Here is an 18300-nt window from a genome sequence, read left to right as displayed (position 1 = left end):
TGCTTTCGTGTACATTATATTATCTGATCCTTGTCATAAACAATACTTCTTTATTAATCCATCCAGGAACTTTTTTATTGAGCATCTACCATGTGACAGGCGTGAGATGGGTGCTGCCATCAGCATGGAGCAAAACTCGACACTTCCCGTGTCCACAGCAAGCTGGGTCAAAGCAGAAGGCAAAGCAGCCAGCTATATAATCATGCAAATCAACAGGGAGCTAGGCAGTTGTCCCCAAGGGCAGCAGGGTGAGCGCTCTCCTGTTTTGAGGATGACTCAGAGCTGACAATGCCCAGAGCCTCACATCCATCCAGGTGCTGAGTCTGAGAGGTCCCAGTTAGAAGAGGCCAGAAGATGCAGTCTCCGACAGAACAGTAGTTGGTGCTCCCAAGAAACTGCCCTGCTCCCCTCCTCCCACACAGGAAAGCATTTTGGGGAATGCCAAGTGTGGTGAACGAAAACCCTGCCTCATGTCTCAGGACGAGCAAAGCCCACAGATGCTTCTAGGGAGGCCAAAGGGCCCACACCCCTCTCTAGAATCAAAATAAAAACCATAAGGGTCATTAAGCACCCCAACCTTTCCTCTCAAACTCAGGGAGGGTAGCAAACTTGGCCAGGTCCCAAGCCCACAAGGCAGGTGGCAGGACTCCTTGAATAATTCTTAGATTCACATGCTTTTTGTTTTATGTTTTGTTTTGTCCCCCCCCCTGCCATGTTTGCCCTCCCCGCCCCCTTTCAAACCCAGCTTTCTCTCCTCTGAGTGCTTCTCCTTTTCTTTCCCAAGGCCCAGAAGTGTTCCCCAGCACCGCCGCCCCGTCTCCAGGGCTGGCCGTCATGGACATTGTTCGCTTTTATTGAGCCCTTAGTTTTAAGGGTCTGACCTGTATGAATTCACTTACTCATCACAGCAGCGCTATGTGATGGTCAGTTACCAGGCCAGGTTCACAGATGAGGAAAGTCAAGCGCAGAGCTAAGTAAGCTTAGGGGTTCTGTAACTAGCCTGAGACCCCACATCCTGCGAGTGGCAGCACAGTATTGGAACCAAGAAGTCTGCCCCAGCCCCCTGGCCTGAAGCCCTCTGCTAGGGCATCTCCCTGATGAATGATGGCCCAGAAAGTTCTCTCCCCTTCCGTTCCAACAGCCTGACCTCTCCGCTGGAACAATGGAAGCTGAAGAATTAACTGACCCTTAGGCCAAGCCGAGCCTCTTTCCTCTTAGCATTACTCAGAAAAGTTGTGAAAGAGGTTAAGTCCAGTAAGGTGACAAGACCTGTACAACCAGAATCCTTTTAATGCCTCTTACATCCGTGTCCAGGATAGCATTCTGCCATTGAGCAAGATGTCTCCAACTCCCCCACAAAGGAGGGAGAGCAAAAACCCCTCAAATCTGTCCCCAAGGCGATCTGGTCCTAGAAGCCCCAGCCCCAGGCCACCTTGGGGCCAGCCCTTCCGGGGCGCCCCAGCTCTGAGTCTGGGAGGCACAGGGCAGGCAGGCTGGTGGGGCGGGGGCCCTGCACTGGGCCAGCTGGCCCGCCGCGCTCCTCCCCTCCACCTCTTCAAATCCCACCGCGAGTCTCCGCATCCTGGAGCTAGTCGGCGACTCGCACAGTCGCCAGCAGGGGGACCGGCCCCTGTTAGCTACCCTGCACCCCGCGGGGCTCTTCTGGGCACCGCCCCGTGCTCGCCGTGGGCGCGCGCAGCCTCCTCCCCGGGCCCGACCCCGCGGGGCCCCGGGCCACCTGGACGCCCTTCCCTAGCGTCGCGGGTTTACGCGCGGCGGCCTCCCCGAGAGGTGTCGCGGGGCTGTCCCCGCAGCGTCCCTCTCCGGGCGGCGACTGGGTCCCCACGCCGCCGCCAGGGTCTCTCCAGCCGGGCCTCGGCCGAGCCGGCTTCGGTCCACGTGGCTCCGGAGCGCTGTACTCGGCCCGCAGGGAGCCGGGAGCGCGGGGCCCACGAGCCGCGCGCGGGCGGGGGGCGGGGGGGGGGGGGAGCGCGGCGCGGGCCGGGGCGGGCGCTGGGCGGGGAAGGGGCGGGCCGCGAGCCCGGCGCCCGCCCCGCTCAGCTCCCCGCCCGGCTCGGGATCGCGCCGCCGGGCCCGCCCCGCCCGCTACCCGGGGGAAGGTGTTCCCGAGACCGCTCCCAGCCTCCCCCGCCCCCGGCTCCAGCCTCCGCCGGCGGAGCTCCACTATGCCAGACAGTTTCGACACTTTGCAAAGACAAAGACCAGAGGGAGGAGGGAGCGGAGGAGAGAGGGGAGGAAGGGGCGATGTGAGCTGAGGAGGGGCGGCTGCTCGGGACTCTCCGGAGCCCCTCTCCGCCGAAGCCACGGAAACCCCGGCCGGTCCGCGGCGCGGTGAGTGAGCGCGGAGCCGGCCGCTGCCGGGCGCGGGGCTGCGTCCGCGGAGCCGGGGTCGGGCAGTTCCGCGTGTGCTCCGGGGTGACTGCGGGACCCGGGAGGGGGGCGCCTGGGAGAGTGTGGCAGTGGAAGTGGGCTCGAAGACCCCAGGCGCCTGGAGGAAGACACGCGTAGGGCGACCCTTCCCTCGCCCAGGTGTCGCGGGGATCTTTGGGAGAGAAAGGGGGGGGGGGCTGGGGCCGGGGATCTTCGGCTTTTGCTGGGAGAGCTGCGGGGAAGCCCAGCGGGGAGCTTACGCCGGGCCCTGGGTAGCGGTCCCCGGGCGGCCCCCGTGACGCTGCGCCGGGAGCCGGGCTGGAATCTCCCGGGTCGCGGCTGCGGGAGGACCGCGCGCCAGCGGGGCCGCGGGTGGGGGGACACCCCTCCAGCGGCGAGGCTCAGGCGCTCTCCAGGGGAGCTGGGGTCGCGGAGGCCAGCGGTGGCGGGACGGTATCCGGATCCAGGCTCCAAATCCGCTGCGAGCAGGCGCAGATCCGGGAGGTGGCCATCGCCCCCGGGCGCCAGCGGCCCGCGCGTGTTTCGGGACGCACTGGAGAGGAGGAGAAGTTGGCGCCAGGGACAGGGCAGCTGGCGTGGCGTGGTGGGCAGTGAGGGGCTGGGGTGGGCGAAGCAGAGCGGGGCAGGGGTGGCGCTGGTGGCAACTGGAAACTCTGAGTCCCCCCTAATCCCGTTAGGCGCCACAGCTGCCGCGAAATAATACAAAAGTTAACAACTTGTTTGTGTCTCCTGGGTGACGTGCGGGGGCAGGGGCGGCTCCTTCGCAGAGCACCATCCGGCAGGGAACTGTGACCCTGGGGCAGCGCGCCCGGACGGGGTTACAGTTAGATTCCGAGCTGGGACAGTGGCGCAACTTTCAGCTCCTTTTACTGAGCGTGAGTGTGTCTGAGCATGACCTTGAGGGAGGAAACGCCGCTCAACTTGAGGTGGGAGTTGAGACTGCATCCGGGCTTGGCACGGCTATGCCCGAGCCTGCCTTCCTCTATCATCTGGGCCTGGTCTCCGGGAAGGGTGTAGGGATCATCTCGACTCTCTCTCCTGTCTGGAGCCCTGGGTCTCTCCTCCCTCCTACCGGAGGGTGTCTGGTAGCACCGACCACGCGAGGAGCTTGGTGGAGAAGCCCTTCCAGACCACGCGGGTGCGCTCAGAAGTACGCGAGTGGATGGGGGCTGGGCGAGTCACTGCATATAGGGGTCTCCTGTCTGCAGAGGAAGGTAGCCTTGACCCTGAGGGCAGTGACCTCTTCACCAGGTCTCTGCATCAGGCATCCTCCTGGCCATCTCTGGGGATCCCTCTCCCCTTCTGTCTCATCCTCGTTGTAGGCCTCCAGGCCCAGTGGATTTGTGCAGAGATGGTTCCCCCAGGGAGAGAGCGAGTGCCACCCTTGTTCTGCAGCTGTGTGCTGGTGGTGGGGAGGCCAGTTCTCTCCAGTGGGGATGAGATAAATGGGGATGGTGGCTATCTAGTTGTCAGCAACGCACATGGCACATAGTAGGTACAAATGCTGTTGGAAAAGGCCTCTAGGATGGAAAGCACTGGCAGGGGCCTGGACATCCCCTTCTCTACCCTATTTTAACTGTTGAATACACATTAATCTACCTAGTCAAGCCCTTTCGGCTTCTGACGTGCCTTGAGCACCTACTACACATTGGGCTCAAAGCCGGGCCGTTCCTAGAAGCTGCTGGCAGAACCTCTTGGTTTTCTTTTCTGGGAGCTGCAGGAGAGCGCCTGGAGGATAGGGGAAGAAGTTGCACTGCCCCCTGCCGGCTACCTTGGAAACGCGCTTGGCTCTGAGGTGGGAAAGGGGCACCAGCAGCAGCCTGCCTAGGGTCATTCATAGTGCCCCCTTCACCTTCCCTTCCTGCCCCCAAACAACATAGCCCTGTTATTTTCTGAAACCCTTGGTTGGCTGAAAAGATCACCATTCCATGTCCCCTGCCTCTGCCCAGATCTGGGTGTAAAGTACAGGGCTCACCTAGTCTCCCATTCTCTCTCTCTCTCCTCTCTCTCTTTCTCTGACTTTGGGTATAAGACCTAATTTCTCAAAGTCTCAGTTTCCATATCTGTAAAATGGGATCATTATTACTATCTTACAGATGAATGTAATATATAATTGTATGAATGTGTGTGTATATATTTGCATATGAGGGAAAGAAATTCCATCATACAGTTTTGGATTGAATAAATAAGTGACAGAATGAGTAGGGGTTTTCTTCCCTGGCCTTTGAACAATCTCACAAGTTTGGAAACAGCTGTGCCTGCATCTTCATGGACCCCCACTTACTGTCCAGGTTTTACCACTGGGGCACAGCCAAGACCTGAGCAGAGCAACATCTTCCATTCACCTCACTGCTGGCAGGCCTCAGCAACCCCCTGGAGCACTGGGCTAAGAGAGAAACAGGAAGGGTTGCCAGAGACGGCAGAGGGTTTCTTTGTTGGGGCGGGGGGCGTGGATTCTGCTTCCAGCAGCTCTGCACCAACAGCTTGAAGCTAGCTTCTAAGCAGCCTGCTTGCTGAACTCAGGGCTGTGAGCCCCCTTGGAGGCACAAGCTGGGCACTCCACTGTCTAGACTCTTCAGCACCCCTCCTGAAATTGAGGATATCCATAGAGTTGACTGGTGGGAACCTTTGGTCCCCTAGGTATGGTGAGGTGGCAGTGAGGGGTCCTGGAGCCTAGCAGTGAGTGGGGGGTTTTGTGCCAGGTAGATCTCTGTCTCCCCTCTCCACCAAGCAGTGCCCCCCCAGGCCAGGACATCACTTGGGGGCAAGCTGTCAGCAGCCCCCCTGGAAGAGGCCTCTCTAAATCTCCTGGTCAGTTAACCTTGCTTCAGTCCTTCACTGGGTAGCAGCTGCTGACTCAAAGGAGTTATATTTGGACAAGACTTTGTCTTATGAGATCTAAACCTTAACCCTCTCCCTAGGCCCCTCCCACACTTTAAAGGCAACTGAGAAAGCGGAAAATGAAATCCACCGGTCATCTTGACCTTACACTGCTTCCCGGTGAGTCCTGTGTGCATATATGTACACACACGCATAAGACAGTCCAGTGGAAAAGCTGGCCTGGGCACACAGAATCCTAGCATAAGATTTACATACACTTTGTTCAGTTGCAGAAGTCATGTGGGACCCTCAGCACCCCCCTTGCAAACCCGAAGATCTGAGAGCCCTCTCTAGCTCTGATTTGAGCACAGGAGCCCAACCTTGGGCCCCAGCGAGCACCTCAGTTCTATTCCTGGGGCCAATACTTTGAAACTTGGCACCCAAACTGTTTCAAGCTCTGGGTCTCAGTTTCGCTCTCTGCAGAATGAGAGGCTTGGGGTTCTGCTGAAGTCACCTGGGGCACATTAAAGCCTGTCTTTGTGGAGACAGCCCCACCTCATTTGCTTTTGCCTCCAGCTCATCTTCGGAACCCTTCAGGCATTCCTGGCATCGCAGGCAGCCCTGGGCCGCCCTGTCCCCACGTCCTCCCCTCTCAATCCCGGAGCACCGGGCTGTCATTCAACGGTGGTTCTCAGCACTGGACAGAGAGAGAGCTGAGAGGTTTCAGACTCTGGGGCTTGCAACCTGCTGGTGGAGGTGACATTTGTGGGGATTCCCAAGTGATGCTATAGCAAATAAGAACCATGGTGACATCAACAGGACCTATTTTGTCCCTGTCTTGAAGGCTGAAGTGTTTTTTTAGAATCACTTTAATCAACTCTTTCATTTTAATGCAAAAATCTTGAGACCCAGAGGGGAAGTCCCAGGACCTTTGGTGACAGAGCTGATCTAGAACAGCGGCGGGTCTCACAAACTCCAAAACCCTCCGTGCACGTGCGTCCCTTCCCCTAAGCCACGCGGTTTCCTTCTTGGAAACCAGTGCATTCTTGGGAAGCCTGGAGTTTTGTTGTTTCTTTGGGTTTTGTTGTTGGTTAGATTGTTCTGATTTCAGTTGAACCAACATTTATTAGGCACTTACATTCCAGGCACCATGCAGGTGCTGGAAATACACAGACCGAAGAACGTGAGGTTGATCCTTGGCCCTTGGCCCCCACCCCCCTCCCAGAGGTCACAGTGGTGGTCACCCTGCTTGTGCAAGAAAAATAAGTAAAATAACAGATTGGCCATAGGTGTGTTCCACATGGTTCTGCAGAGGTGAGGGACCTGGGAATTTGGGGGTTCGGTGCTTTGGCCCCCATTTCCTGCAGTACACCCTGATCTCTGGTTGTTGCCTCCATGGGATCCATCCTTGCCACTCAGCCAGAGAGCAGACTCCTGAACTAGGTGATCCTCCAAGGGCTTCAGTGTGGTGTGCAAGAGAGAGTGGCTGCTTTTGCTTTAAAAGCTGAAATCCAATGCTTTACCTTTATTTTAATTTTTTTTTAATCCTCACTTGAGGATATTTTTTCTATTGCTTTTCAGAGAGCGTGGACGGGAGAGAGAGAGAAACATCGATGTGAGAGAGACACATCGGTTGGTTGCCTCCTGCACGTGCCCCACCCAGGGTCAGGGATGAAGCCTGCAACTGAGGTACATACCCTTGGCTGGAATCAGACTTGGGACCCTTCCGTCCTCAGGCTGACGCTCTAACCACTGAGCCAAACTGGCTAGGACCCAGTGCTTTACCTTTAATACTGGTCCTTATATTTGATCTCAGATTTAAACAGCTGAGTTGGGAGAGTGTGGGGGAAGTGCCCAGGTTTCAGGAGCATGCCACCATGCTCTAGCTGCAGGAATCCTAACGGACAGAGGAGAAACCAGAGGCCGGGGAGGAAACTCCCTTTCCCAGGGCCACACAGTTGGTGGAGGCTCAAGCTTTAACCTAGTGTAAGCATAAGATATTATTAAGACCCTTATTTTTTTAATAACATCTTAATGAAAAGCAGAAGAGCCTAAGTATTAAGGATTCAGTCCAAAGTTTGTCACTTATGACCCAATGATTGAATTTTTTACCTTCTCTGCATCTCAGTTCCTCGTTTGTCATGGAGATGATGTGGCTGATATGAAAAATAAACCAGAGCCACTGAGCAATTAGTTTTTATTCCTGCGAGGGTCGGCAGAGGGCTGGGTTGTCCTGTCAGCCTATTCGCTATTCAAATAATATGATTTGAATATTTTTCTGTTAAAAGTTTTTTCTTTCCCAAACCATCTGAGGATGTTTGGACCATTTCTTCTGTGTGTGTATGTGTGTGTGTGTGTGTGTGTGTGTATCTATTTCTCCTCTAAAATACATAAGAGCTTTCTAACCAGGTCTGTGGCGGGCAGTTAGACAGACCTGAGCAGGGCAAGGACCATGGGCCAGTTACAGAAAGTCACCAGGGCGGAACATCCCAGACACCTAGCAGTGGCAGAGGAGGTATTGGATATAAGCATTGCTAATCAGGACGTCGCCCTAAGACCCCCTCTCCACCCTAGAATGCCTCCAGTCATGCTGGTCGGTTCTCCTGACCTTTTCTCTCCTGGCCTGCGGTTAAGCCAGGTGGTAGACCCCATCCTTAGAGGAGAGCAAGGGGGCTGGAGGAAAGCCCCATCTAACCTCCATACAAGGACAGAAGAGGACAGGACAAGCCCTGATAGGTCAATTTGAAGAAGACAGAAGTTAATCCCCCTCCCAGGGCTTAAAAGGAGCCCTAACCCCACTCCCCAGAGCAGTTCTATGAACTGCCCGCTCGAAATTTCTCTTCGAGTGTACCCTCTCTTTGCTGCCCAATAAATCTTCTCTAGCGGGTTTGGGTCTTGGCTATGAATTCCTTTCTTAGCCAGAACTCAAGTACCGAGGTTGCTGAACACCGGTATGGTCTGACCCCGTGGGTAAGACCCCTGGTGCGGTTCCCGCCGCTTACAACAGTCTGATTCTAGAACCCTTAAGAAAGAATTTTTGGAAGGTTCACATTTAGGTGTACAAGAAAACATTTTCTCTGAATTTCACCAGATACCTTTAAGAAAATCAAAGCCAGCTAGATATCATTGTAATAGATTTTGCTACATTAAAAAAAAATCCATTTGAGTCCATATTGAACGAACAGCCGGAACTGGCTAAAAATTCCCTTCATGCATATTTACTTAACCAAGGGCTCTTGAGAAAAACCCAACCAAAAAAACAGAACCAAAGCAAACCTGGCTACTTCTCTACCAAGAGAGTGGAATGACTCCAAAATAGTGTTTCATGCTCAAAAAGCCTAAAACAACTCCACATGAAAGGAAAAATCCATCTAATTGGGCATTTACCTTTTCAGAAATAAAAGGCTCAGTGGCAAGAAAAGAAAAGAAAAACACACACACACAAACCCTCTTTTCTTGGAAGACTCGACCGGAGCCCAAAATAAACACCTTGAATTTGCTTGGCCAGCCTATGAAGACCTGCCTCCCTCTCCCTCCCTTAGTGGACCCTTGTGGTAAGGACCTCAGAGAACTCCTGGTGGTCTAAAAGCAAAGACACCTGGAACAGGGGCCTCTGCATCGCAGCCATTGGCATTTGCAGCCTTGACCCTCTGGCCCTCAGGTCAACTTCTTTCTGTGCTACCCAGGGATGAGGGTCCTCCTGGTGGCGCCCTGAAGTGACTCACCACGGTCACACCACCTCTCCCCGCCCGGATCTTCCTTGGGCCACAATTCCTATTGCTCCTTTTCTGCCTGAAGCCTGAGATCTCAGGCACCATGCTGTGTAAGTCCCAGGCTCATCCTGCATCTCTAGACCCGAGGAGCCTGGAAGGGTGAAGCAGCCCGCTAGCAGTTGCAGATGTGAAACACATCACACCGGGTACCTGCCCCTGGGCCCAGCCCAGGATGTGCACTATCCATCCAGTGGGCGTAGCAGATGGACCCAAGTCCTATAATAGCCTTTTGGAAGGAGGTCCTGATTTCTCTACACACGCTGTTACCCAAGTATTATACCAGCAGCAGCATCCTCCTGAAGGCTGGGATCCAAACCTTTTTCCTGATTGGGACGAGCCGGATGGGTTTATTTAGCCCAAGATAATCTGGATGGGTTTTTAGATCCCCACATCGTGCCTTGCATGTCTGATTGCAAGCACTCATCCTTTGGCTCGTCGGTATAAATGGAAATGGGACAGCCCCACGGTGCCTGGGATTCGGGAAGGACTGAGTCTGCCAGAGGGTCAGAGACAGGACCCTGAGCAGGAAGGTTGTCATCAGACATGAAAATCTACCCAGCTCCCTAGACAGGTGCCTCTCAGGCACCTGCGCCCAGAAAAACAACTAGAACGTTGCTGTTGCAACATTGGAAAATTCCCTTTTAGTGACTAACATCTTCACAATGGAGAGAGGGTTTGTTGTTCCTCTTGCTCGTTGAAAATGCTGTTAATCCTACCACTTGGTAGGGATTCTGATGAGTCAAGACCAGTGCCTGGGAAGCATTAGCTGCCACAAGCAGGGATGTCTTCGTGGGGAGCATTCCTGCTTGTGTCTAAAGCACGATCTAATAGGAAACTTCAGTCGTTGGGCAAAAAAGGAAATTAAAGCCAAAGGAGCAGATCAGAAGACATTGGTGGTGTGCTACCGCCTAACAGAAGTTTCAAACGAAAGCCATGCCTTTCTTAATGGTTTGAAGAATTGGTTCTGACATAAGGCCCCTGTTACTTTTCTGTCTCTACCTATGGCAGGGAACAAACTGAGCTAAGCCAAAGTGATCCATGCGCTACAGGATGGTGTCCATTAAAGCCACGTCTGTATAATGACAAGCACCCAAATGGGGAGGAAAGATGGACTGGCCTTGGGGACAGTTTTGAATATTGGAAAACTTCGGCATGGTCGGGAACCTGCCCCTGGGATGACATAAAAGAGGGCTTCTCTCTTTCTCCGCACACGAGCCGCGGCGTCATACATAAGCTGTGACCATTACTGGAGTGGGCAGGAGGGAGGTGTGTGTGAGTAGGTTGAATGATGACAGATCACAGAGGTTGCACACGTAGCATGAAACAAGAAGGAACTGAACAAACCTAGCGTTTCCAAGGAGGCTCAGCAGCGCCCTTGCTCAGGCTTCACCCACTCCAAGGCTTCAGTTATTTATCCCCTGAGTTATTCATTGATTCACTCAATAAAAGCACTGTGACCCTGCCACTTCCTTGCTGTGTGACCTTGAGTGAATGGCTTAACCTCTCTGTGCCTCTGTGTCCTCTGAGCACGTTTCTGTTGGTTTTTGTGGATTCTGGCTTTGGTCTTTGCTTTTATCTTTCCTGAGTTTCTGCCCAGGAAATGCCATGTATTGGTCATTCTGGACTCACTGAACCTTCTAAAGAGACTCCACAGTTGTCCTTGTTAGAGGTATTTTGACAGTTGAGGACACCGAGGCTCATTGAAGGTAGCCACTTGACCTAAGGTTCCTCAGGTTGGGAGGGGCAAGTTGGTGGCTGCAGCGTACCCCTTCCCTTCACATCCCCACGAACCCCTCTAACATGCCCACATGGTGGGAGGTTCCTGGTCTCGCCCCTGAATTAACGGGATCCTTGCCCACCTCCTTCCCACCTCCTTCACTTTGTCCTGAGAGTCAGATAAAAGTCCAGAAGAACAAAGTTCCCCCTTCACTGAACCGCATTTCAAAGGGCTATAAATAGGACAGTTAGTGGTGACACTAGGGTCACATTCACCACTGACAGACTTTGCATGACGCCAGCCATGTCCTTTGGTTCAGGGTTTCCATGGTCAATAGAAGTTTTCTTTCCTTCTTTCTTCCTTCCTTCCCTCCCTTCCTCCTTCCCTTCTTTCTGCCTTTTTTCTTTCCTCTGATCTTTGTTCAAAAGCATGTAGTTATGCCTCCTTAATGAGGCTACAGTTGCCTAGAAAACAAACACATTTCTCAGTTACTCCCAAATCTGAGGAAGGAGCCCAATTCTGGGCAGACACAGAAAAGAGTGCTCGCCAGGCCTGGAGGAGACTGCTCAGCCCGCCAGCATCTCCCTCCTGAGGGCAAAGCCAATTTACCCAACAGGAAGGCTGGCCGAGGGGGCACCTTCTGTTCAGGGGGCCTCGGGCAGAGGGGCCAGTGGGGGCCAGAGTGAGCAGCGGGCCACTGTTGATTAGCAGTGGGATCTGGAGCGAGTCACTTCCATGTTCTGTGCATAAGCCCGCCTATCTTAGCAGCTGGGAGTTGAGATAAATGACAGCAGAGAGGGTGGAACAGCCCAGGGAACAGCTGTGAGATGGATAAGCCTGCTGACAGCAGCTGAGGGTGGAGAGCGCCGATGGGCCCCACGGAGGAACCGCAGACCCAGCCATGTGAAGGAAGGAGTGAGAGGAAACCGGCAAGGTCCCACCCCAGTGTGTCCTACATGACCTGTGTTCTTTCAGTAACAAGGCCCGATCATGGGCTTCCTCCTGCGAGCAGAAAGAGATTGAGTCAGACCCACGTTTTAGGAAAACCAGCCGGCTGCCAGTCCATAGGTGGTCCATGTGGGACCTCCTGGGCATCGCGCTGGAGTATTTGCTCCAATGTGAGAACTGGTGACTTTGTCTCTCTGGGCTTGTAGAACTGATTCTATTTGGGGGCTGAGAAACTAGAAACTGAAAACCAGTCGGAGATGTCCATCCTGGTCACTGAGGGAACTGGGGAGCCATTGATGACTGCGGGGAGCCCAGTAAAGGAGGTACATGCTGTCCCTCCCATCACGTACCTATGGGATTTGAGGTGGAGAGGACCACCTTCTAGAGCCCAGCCAGTCTAGGTGATGAAGAGAAAGCCTGCTATTCACCATGGCCCTGGCTTTGCCAGTTTCTAACTGTGTGGCCCTGGGCAAATGGCATTGCTCTTTAGAGCCTCAGTCTCTATATCTGTGAAATGGGGGCAAGACTGCCACCCTCAAGGACTGCTGTGGAGATGGAATGAAATCGTGCATCTGAAATGCTGAGCACAGTGCTGGCCTCATTGTCTGTACTCATTCCATGGTAGCTATTGTTAATAATAATGCCACCCCGGACACAGCAGCCAGACCTCAGCAGTTAGCCCCCGAATTCGGAAATGCACTCCTGAGGACTCCTTTTGGAGAGGGAGGGTGCACACCGGAGAGCAGCTTTCGCAGCCTAAGAAACATACTTCCTGCCCAAGAGCAGCTTTTGCAGCCTCACAAGCAAACACACTTCCTGCCCAAGTTCTGTTCCGGTTCATTCTCAGATGCGCCAGGCTGGCTTCCTCACCACCGGGCCCCAAGGCCACCCCGAAGGGAACCGTGCCAGTGGCTCCACCCTGCTTTCTTTTGCCCTCAGCGTCAGCCCTGTTTCTGATTTCCACACCCAGAGTTTCTGCCCTGCACCCTGCTCTCATCATGAGCCTGGCATCCCAGCCACACCACACTTTTCCATCAGCTTCTGACCTGCCCTTGCGCCTTCTGATCCTGGGTCACCTGTCCCCTTTGCAGACTGATTTGGCCAGACAGTCTCCGTCTTGATCTCATCCTCCATGATCATTGTATTCTGGACAGTTACTCAGACTAAGAGACCACCCACTTGTTCGTTTGCCGTCTCCTGCTGGGTGCAGAGAGGCCTGGTTCCTTGCTGTGTGCCCGTCTCCCCTCCCCGCCCGGTGGGTTTCTCGCTGGTGAGCACGGGAGTGTGCTGCGGTCCCCACCAGGGCAGAGCACAGCGCAGGGAAGGCTCGGTGAATGCTGCTGGGAACTGTGTTAGTCCTGCTCTACAAGAGCCCACCATTCAGGCTCCGCTCTTCACTGTGACCTTGAGCAAGTTGCTTAATCTCTTCAAACCTCCATTTGCTCACCTGGAAAATGATGCAGATAATAATGCACACGTCATAGGACCACTGTGAGGATTAACTGGGGTTTGGAGTACAAACAGCTTCGTTTGGCAAAGTGCTAGGAAGCACTTAGAAATGGTATCTGTTACTACTTATTACTACCAGTTTTACCTGATGATTATTATTAAAGTGACTTCATGTTGTTTTTCTGTTCACTTAGTTTTCCGTACAACCCTGCAAAGTATTGAAGCAGCTACAGTTTCTGTCTTACCAGCAAGTCCACGAACACTTAGAGAAAGGCTGTTTCTCTGCAAGTGCACACCTAGACTTAACCAGCCTCCCGCCCGGCCAGCACGGCTAGCAGCAGGTCATATGTTTGGGAACATGATGTGACCACAGGCCTCAGAGAAAAGGTCCCTGTAATTTAAAAAGGCAGCAGTATTGTTCAGCCAGGCCCCATGTGAGCAATTATTCAGATGATCTGTTTGCGCGGAGGGAAAAGCGATGGTTTATTAAGCGGACTGGCTGCACTCCTCTAGGAGTGAGGGAGAGGTTTTGTCCAATCTCCTGCTCTACCCGAGAAGGAACAAAATTGGAGCACGATGAAGTCTCTTGAGAGGTTTATTGTATTATATTGCACAGGAGAAATGCACATCGGATTGCACAAGGGGCCTGTGAATGGTGGAGGCCCTAATGGAGGCAAAGAAGGAATAATTACAGATCCAGAACAGGAGGGGAACAGAACTGGGATTTTGTTTTAAACTGGAATTTGTCCCAATCTGTGTACCCACTAGAGTTGCTGCACAGTGTCCTCCAAGAGTCCTGCTTGAAATCCAGCAGTTCACTGCTGAGAGAGGGTCTGGGTTGGTACCTGGTGGCAGCCAGTTTGATGGGTGGATGTGAGGCGCTGGATGGGCTGGGACTGCATGACAAGAAGTCAGCCTGGTATCCAGAACGGAGCACTGAGCATGGAGTCTAAGCCCTTGGCCCTGCCCCCCCGCTGTGTGACCCACGAGCCTGCCCCTCTGGGCCTCGGTTTCCTCCTTTGTGATCTTGCCAGTCGCAGGACCTTTCTGGGCCTCCTTGAAAATGGGGATTATGTCTGATTTGTCTTCCCTGGATGAGGCCCATGTGTGTAAACACACCTCATCTGTTCTTAAAGAGTTTAGTTGTTCCGATTGGAAGTCATTGTGGAAGGGTCAGGGAAATGGGAGGAATAGAGGAGAAGTTGGGCATGGCCGAGTGTGGCCAGCAGAGCTACAATGGCATTTTAGAAGTTTTCAGGGCCTGTGTTATTAACCGAAACAAGGAGAGTCTAAGTGAATGAGGCTGCTCCTGGGACCAGCTTGCAAGGTAGTGGGGTAATGACCTTCTCTGCATGTTCAGCGCCCTAGGGCCCTTAGAGGACCTGAGAAACTGAGACCTCAGAAGGTAGGTGCACTTGGGTACAGTCTATCTTTAAAAGCCCTGCAACTGCAAGCTTGCCAGTTGGGGTAACAATTGCCAAGTATATTTTTAAAATCCAAGAAGACTAATGGCAGAATTGCTTCAGGTTTATGTTTTGCTCCAAGGTGAGTCTTAGACTCTAACCAAAGGTCATAGGTGGCCACAGGTGCCAGGCTGTAGAGAGATGCCTGAGGCTCAGCTGGGAGGGTGCGGAGCTCCATGTGTAATTTAATGGACAGATTTTCCCCGACATCTTATGGTATGGAACAGTTACAGTATGTGTCCCTATATGTGCCGTGTACATGTGGGCTTTCGTTTTATCGTGATTATCAATTATTTAGTAAGATGTGGAATATGTAATACTCAGCTACAGGCTCTTGTTAGTGGTATATCAGCCACATCCTAGTGATACGCAGTCATCTGCTCATTCATTCATTCATTCATTGGTCAGTACTGAGTGTCTCCCATACCCACAAGCTGTCCAATGGGGGCTGGGGTGGGGAAATCTAGTGATAAGCAGAATACTGCCCCCCCCCCCCCAGGCACTCAGTCTAGTAAGAGTAACAGATAATAGGATTGAGGTGATGTCTGACACCTAGTAAATTCTTGGTAAATGAGAGCATGATGGGAGGGGAGGTCTGTGTTACAGTTTGCAAGGATCCCTCTGGCTGCTGCTAAGAGCCGGGGCTGGCATTGGAGGAGGCAGCATTGGCAAGGCAGGTTAGGAGGCGGGGACAGCGAGCACCCACCTTAATTCTTCTTTCAAACAACAGGGACTGAAAAGAGAGTTTCATTCCCGCAGCTTTCCTCCCCGGGACACTCAGCCCTAACTGCCCTGCCTCTAGCCACTTTGTGTATCTTCTATGTAAACACCCGCCCCCACCAGTGAGCTCTAAATAGAATCTGTTTATAGTGAACACCAGATGCCTTTAGACAACTCTGGGGTCAGTCCCTAGCTAAATCCTGTTGATTTTACTTCTAAAATAGCTCTGAACCACTCACTCCTCCTTTTGCTTGCAGCCCTGCCTTAGCTCAGGTCCTCGTCAACCCCTGACCATCGCCACCTTGGGCGGACCTTTCTTTCTAACATGCCCGCACTGTACAGATAACTTGGTGGTGTATCTGTTAGCTTTCTCTGCATAACAAAGAGCCCTGGGCCTTAGTGCCTTCAGCAGTAAACATTGTTCTTTCTCCTGAGTCTGTGGGTTGACTGGGCATTTCATTTCTTTTAGTCTGGGCAGCGTGGCTGAGGCTTCCCAGACGAGTGTGGGGCGCAGCTGGGACGGCTGGCTCCTTGGGCCTCTCTCGGCAATTTCTCGTCCTCCTGGGGTGGAGGGTGGGGCTTGCTCAGGTGTGTTAATGTGGCAGCAGCAGGATTCATTCCCAGCAGCAAGAGAGAGGAAGTTCTGAGCGATCCTCACCTGAGGATGTTTTTTCCATTGATTTTCAGAGTAAGTGGAAGGGAAAGAGAGAGATGGGGAAGGGGGAGAAACATTGATGTGAGAGAGACGCATCAGTTGGTTGTCTCCCACACACACCACACCCCGACCAGGGCTGGGCATCGAGCCTGCAACCGAGGTACATTCCCTTGACTGGGATCCAACCCTGGACCCTTCAGTCCACGAGCCAACCCTCTAGCCACTGAGCCAAACTGACTTGGTCAGAGCCTAAGCACTTTTTATTCAGGTCACATTTGTTACTGGCCCATTGGCTAAAACAAGTTACGTGACCCAGTTCTGAGTCAAAGGGTGGAGAAGTCAACTCCACTGCAAAAGGCTGCGCATAGGAGGTGTCATGAGCAAATCGGGGGGCCTTACTGCTATCTCTGTCCCAGTGGCTAAGATGAAGGCTTGGGACCAGATGGAAAGGGGTGTCCTGTTTTGGTCTGTTCTCTGCCACTTACTGCCTTTGTCATGCTGGGCAAGTTGACTCTACTAAGCTCTCCGAGCTGTAGCTGCCCATTCATAATATGGGAATAATCAGTGCGGCCCCTCAGGGATTTCCTGAGAGGATCAGATGGGAAACAGGTGGCCTGCATGCTTCTCAGTGTTTGGGACCAGTAAGGGCTCAGCTGGGAGTCTGTTGTCATTCCCAGACCAAGTCTTCAAAGGCCATTTCCTGCCTGGCCTCAAACCAGTTTCCTCACCCTGAGCTCAGGCCTCCACATTGTCCCCGAGACGCTGTCCCAGAGCCTCTTCTTTTTGCCAAACGGCATCTCACTGGTACTTTGATGGAGAAGCAGCTAAAAATATCAACTCCTGTTCAAACTATTCCTTTACCAAATTGGTCGTTTTTGTTTTGTTTTGTTTCATTTTAATTTTTTTAAATATATATCTTTATTGATTTCAGAGAGAGGAAGGGAGAGGGAGGGGGAGGGGGAGGGAGAGGGAAAGGGAGAGGGAGAGGGAGAGAAACATCAATGATGAGAGTCATTGATCGGCTGCCTCCTGCACACCCCCTACTGGGGATTGAGCCCACAACCTGGGCATGTGCCCTGACCAGGAATCGAACCGTGATCTCCCGGATCCTAGGTTGATGCTCAACCACTGAGCCACGCCAGCTGGGCAAGTTGGTTGTTTTTTCCTCAGTTCTCCTGCGTGGCACTCACAGCCCTGTGCGCGTTGGCCCCCTAGGACCTGTCTGTCTGTTTCCTTCACCAGGCTGAGCTCCTTGAGGCCTCCGCTATCGTTTACTCGCCTTTCTGTCTCTAGCACTTGGTCTGGGCATGGACCAACATAGGTGTTCCCGTAAGAAACATTTGATGTAGAAAGTACGGGCTGAGTGGCGAAGTGGGTGAATGCCTGTTTATCTGGAGCCAACTTCAAAGGCAGTGGGTGAACTAAACGCCCAAAGTAACTTCGACCTTTCTCCTCTTTTGGTCCAGCTGGTACCATTTTCAGACTCAGCTGACCTGGAAATTCCAACAGGAGTCATTGGCATCGCTCGGGGCTGTGGTGGCAGACGCTTTGAGCTTTGTGGCCAGGACAGTTCCATTTGAGGACCAGAGATGGACAGCCCCTCACCCTACTGAGGTAAATGTCAACATAGAAAACATGCAAATCTGTAGAGAATTTTTGTGAGTTTATTTGAGCCAAATTGACGGCAATTGCCTGGAAGCAAAACCTCAATGGATTGAGAAAATGTTCCAGAGAATGGCAGTTCTGCACCTTATTTTATTTACTAGAATCAAAGGAGGAAACGGGCCTGGGTTACATGAAATCCATTGGTGATAGATTAGGGAAGCGGGAGAAAGCAAAGCAGGGAAACCTGGGATTGGATATAAAGTAAAATGCTAGACATGCACTTCATTTACTTAGGTGGGTGCAGGATAGTTAATAGTCAACAATTAGTATGATCCCAGTAACAATGAAGGTATTTGCAGTCTCTGTGCTGGTGGGTGCCTGTGCTTTGAGGGGTCTGGAGAAAGGGAAATTACCTTGTTTTTGCAAAGGCATGTTTATCAGGTGTGTTATCCTAGATGCAGAAAGACTACAGACAGATTCAGTGAAGGTGAAGATTGACCTTTGTTAGGGAAATTCTGCTTAAGGACATGACTACCATCCATGACCCACCTTTCTTTACAAAGTTTTCATTTCAGAGCATCCTATGTGGCTACTTTTGGCCTCTGAGTTTGTAAGGCCGCCACACAGGCCTCCCCTGAGTTTGTCAGGTTTAATATGTGGCCCCTTTTCGTCCACATAAATGACTCACTAACCCTCCCCGCAGGCGTGGGAGATGTTATCTTTTCTGGTTTCTTTCTG

General features: G+C 52.7%; 1 long non-coding RNA gene across 1 annotated transcript in view; it reads left to right on the top strand.

The window, feature by feature from the left end:
• The first annotated feature begins 2107 nt into the window (after positions 1-2107).
• Positions 2108-18300, top strand: part of LOC148091367 (uncharacterized) — a 51560-nt gene continuing 35367 nt past the window's right edge. The window contains exons 1-2 of the long non-coding RNA XR_015715805.1: positions 2108-2352; positions 17424-17571. This is a non-coding gene — a long non-coding RNA (uncharacterized LOC148091367). The remainder of the gene's footprint in view (positions 2353-17423; positions 17572-18300) is intronic.

The sequence above is a fragment of the Miniopterus natalensis genome, chromosome 16 (assembly GCF_054644295.1).
Source record: "Miniopterus natalensis isolate mMinNat1 chromosome 16, mMinNat1.hap1, whole genome shotgun sequence".
Taxonomy (NCBI): domain Eukaryota; kingdom Metazoa; phylum Chordata; class Mammalia; order Chiroptera; family Miniopteridae; genus Miniopterus; species Miniopterus natalensis.
The sequence above is the reverse complement of the archived record's forward strand: the minus strand, read 5'-3'. Positions and strand labels throughout refer to the sequence as shown.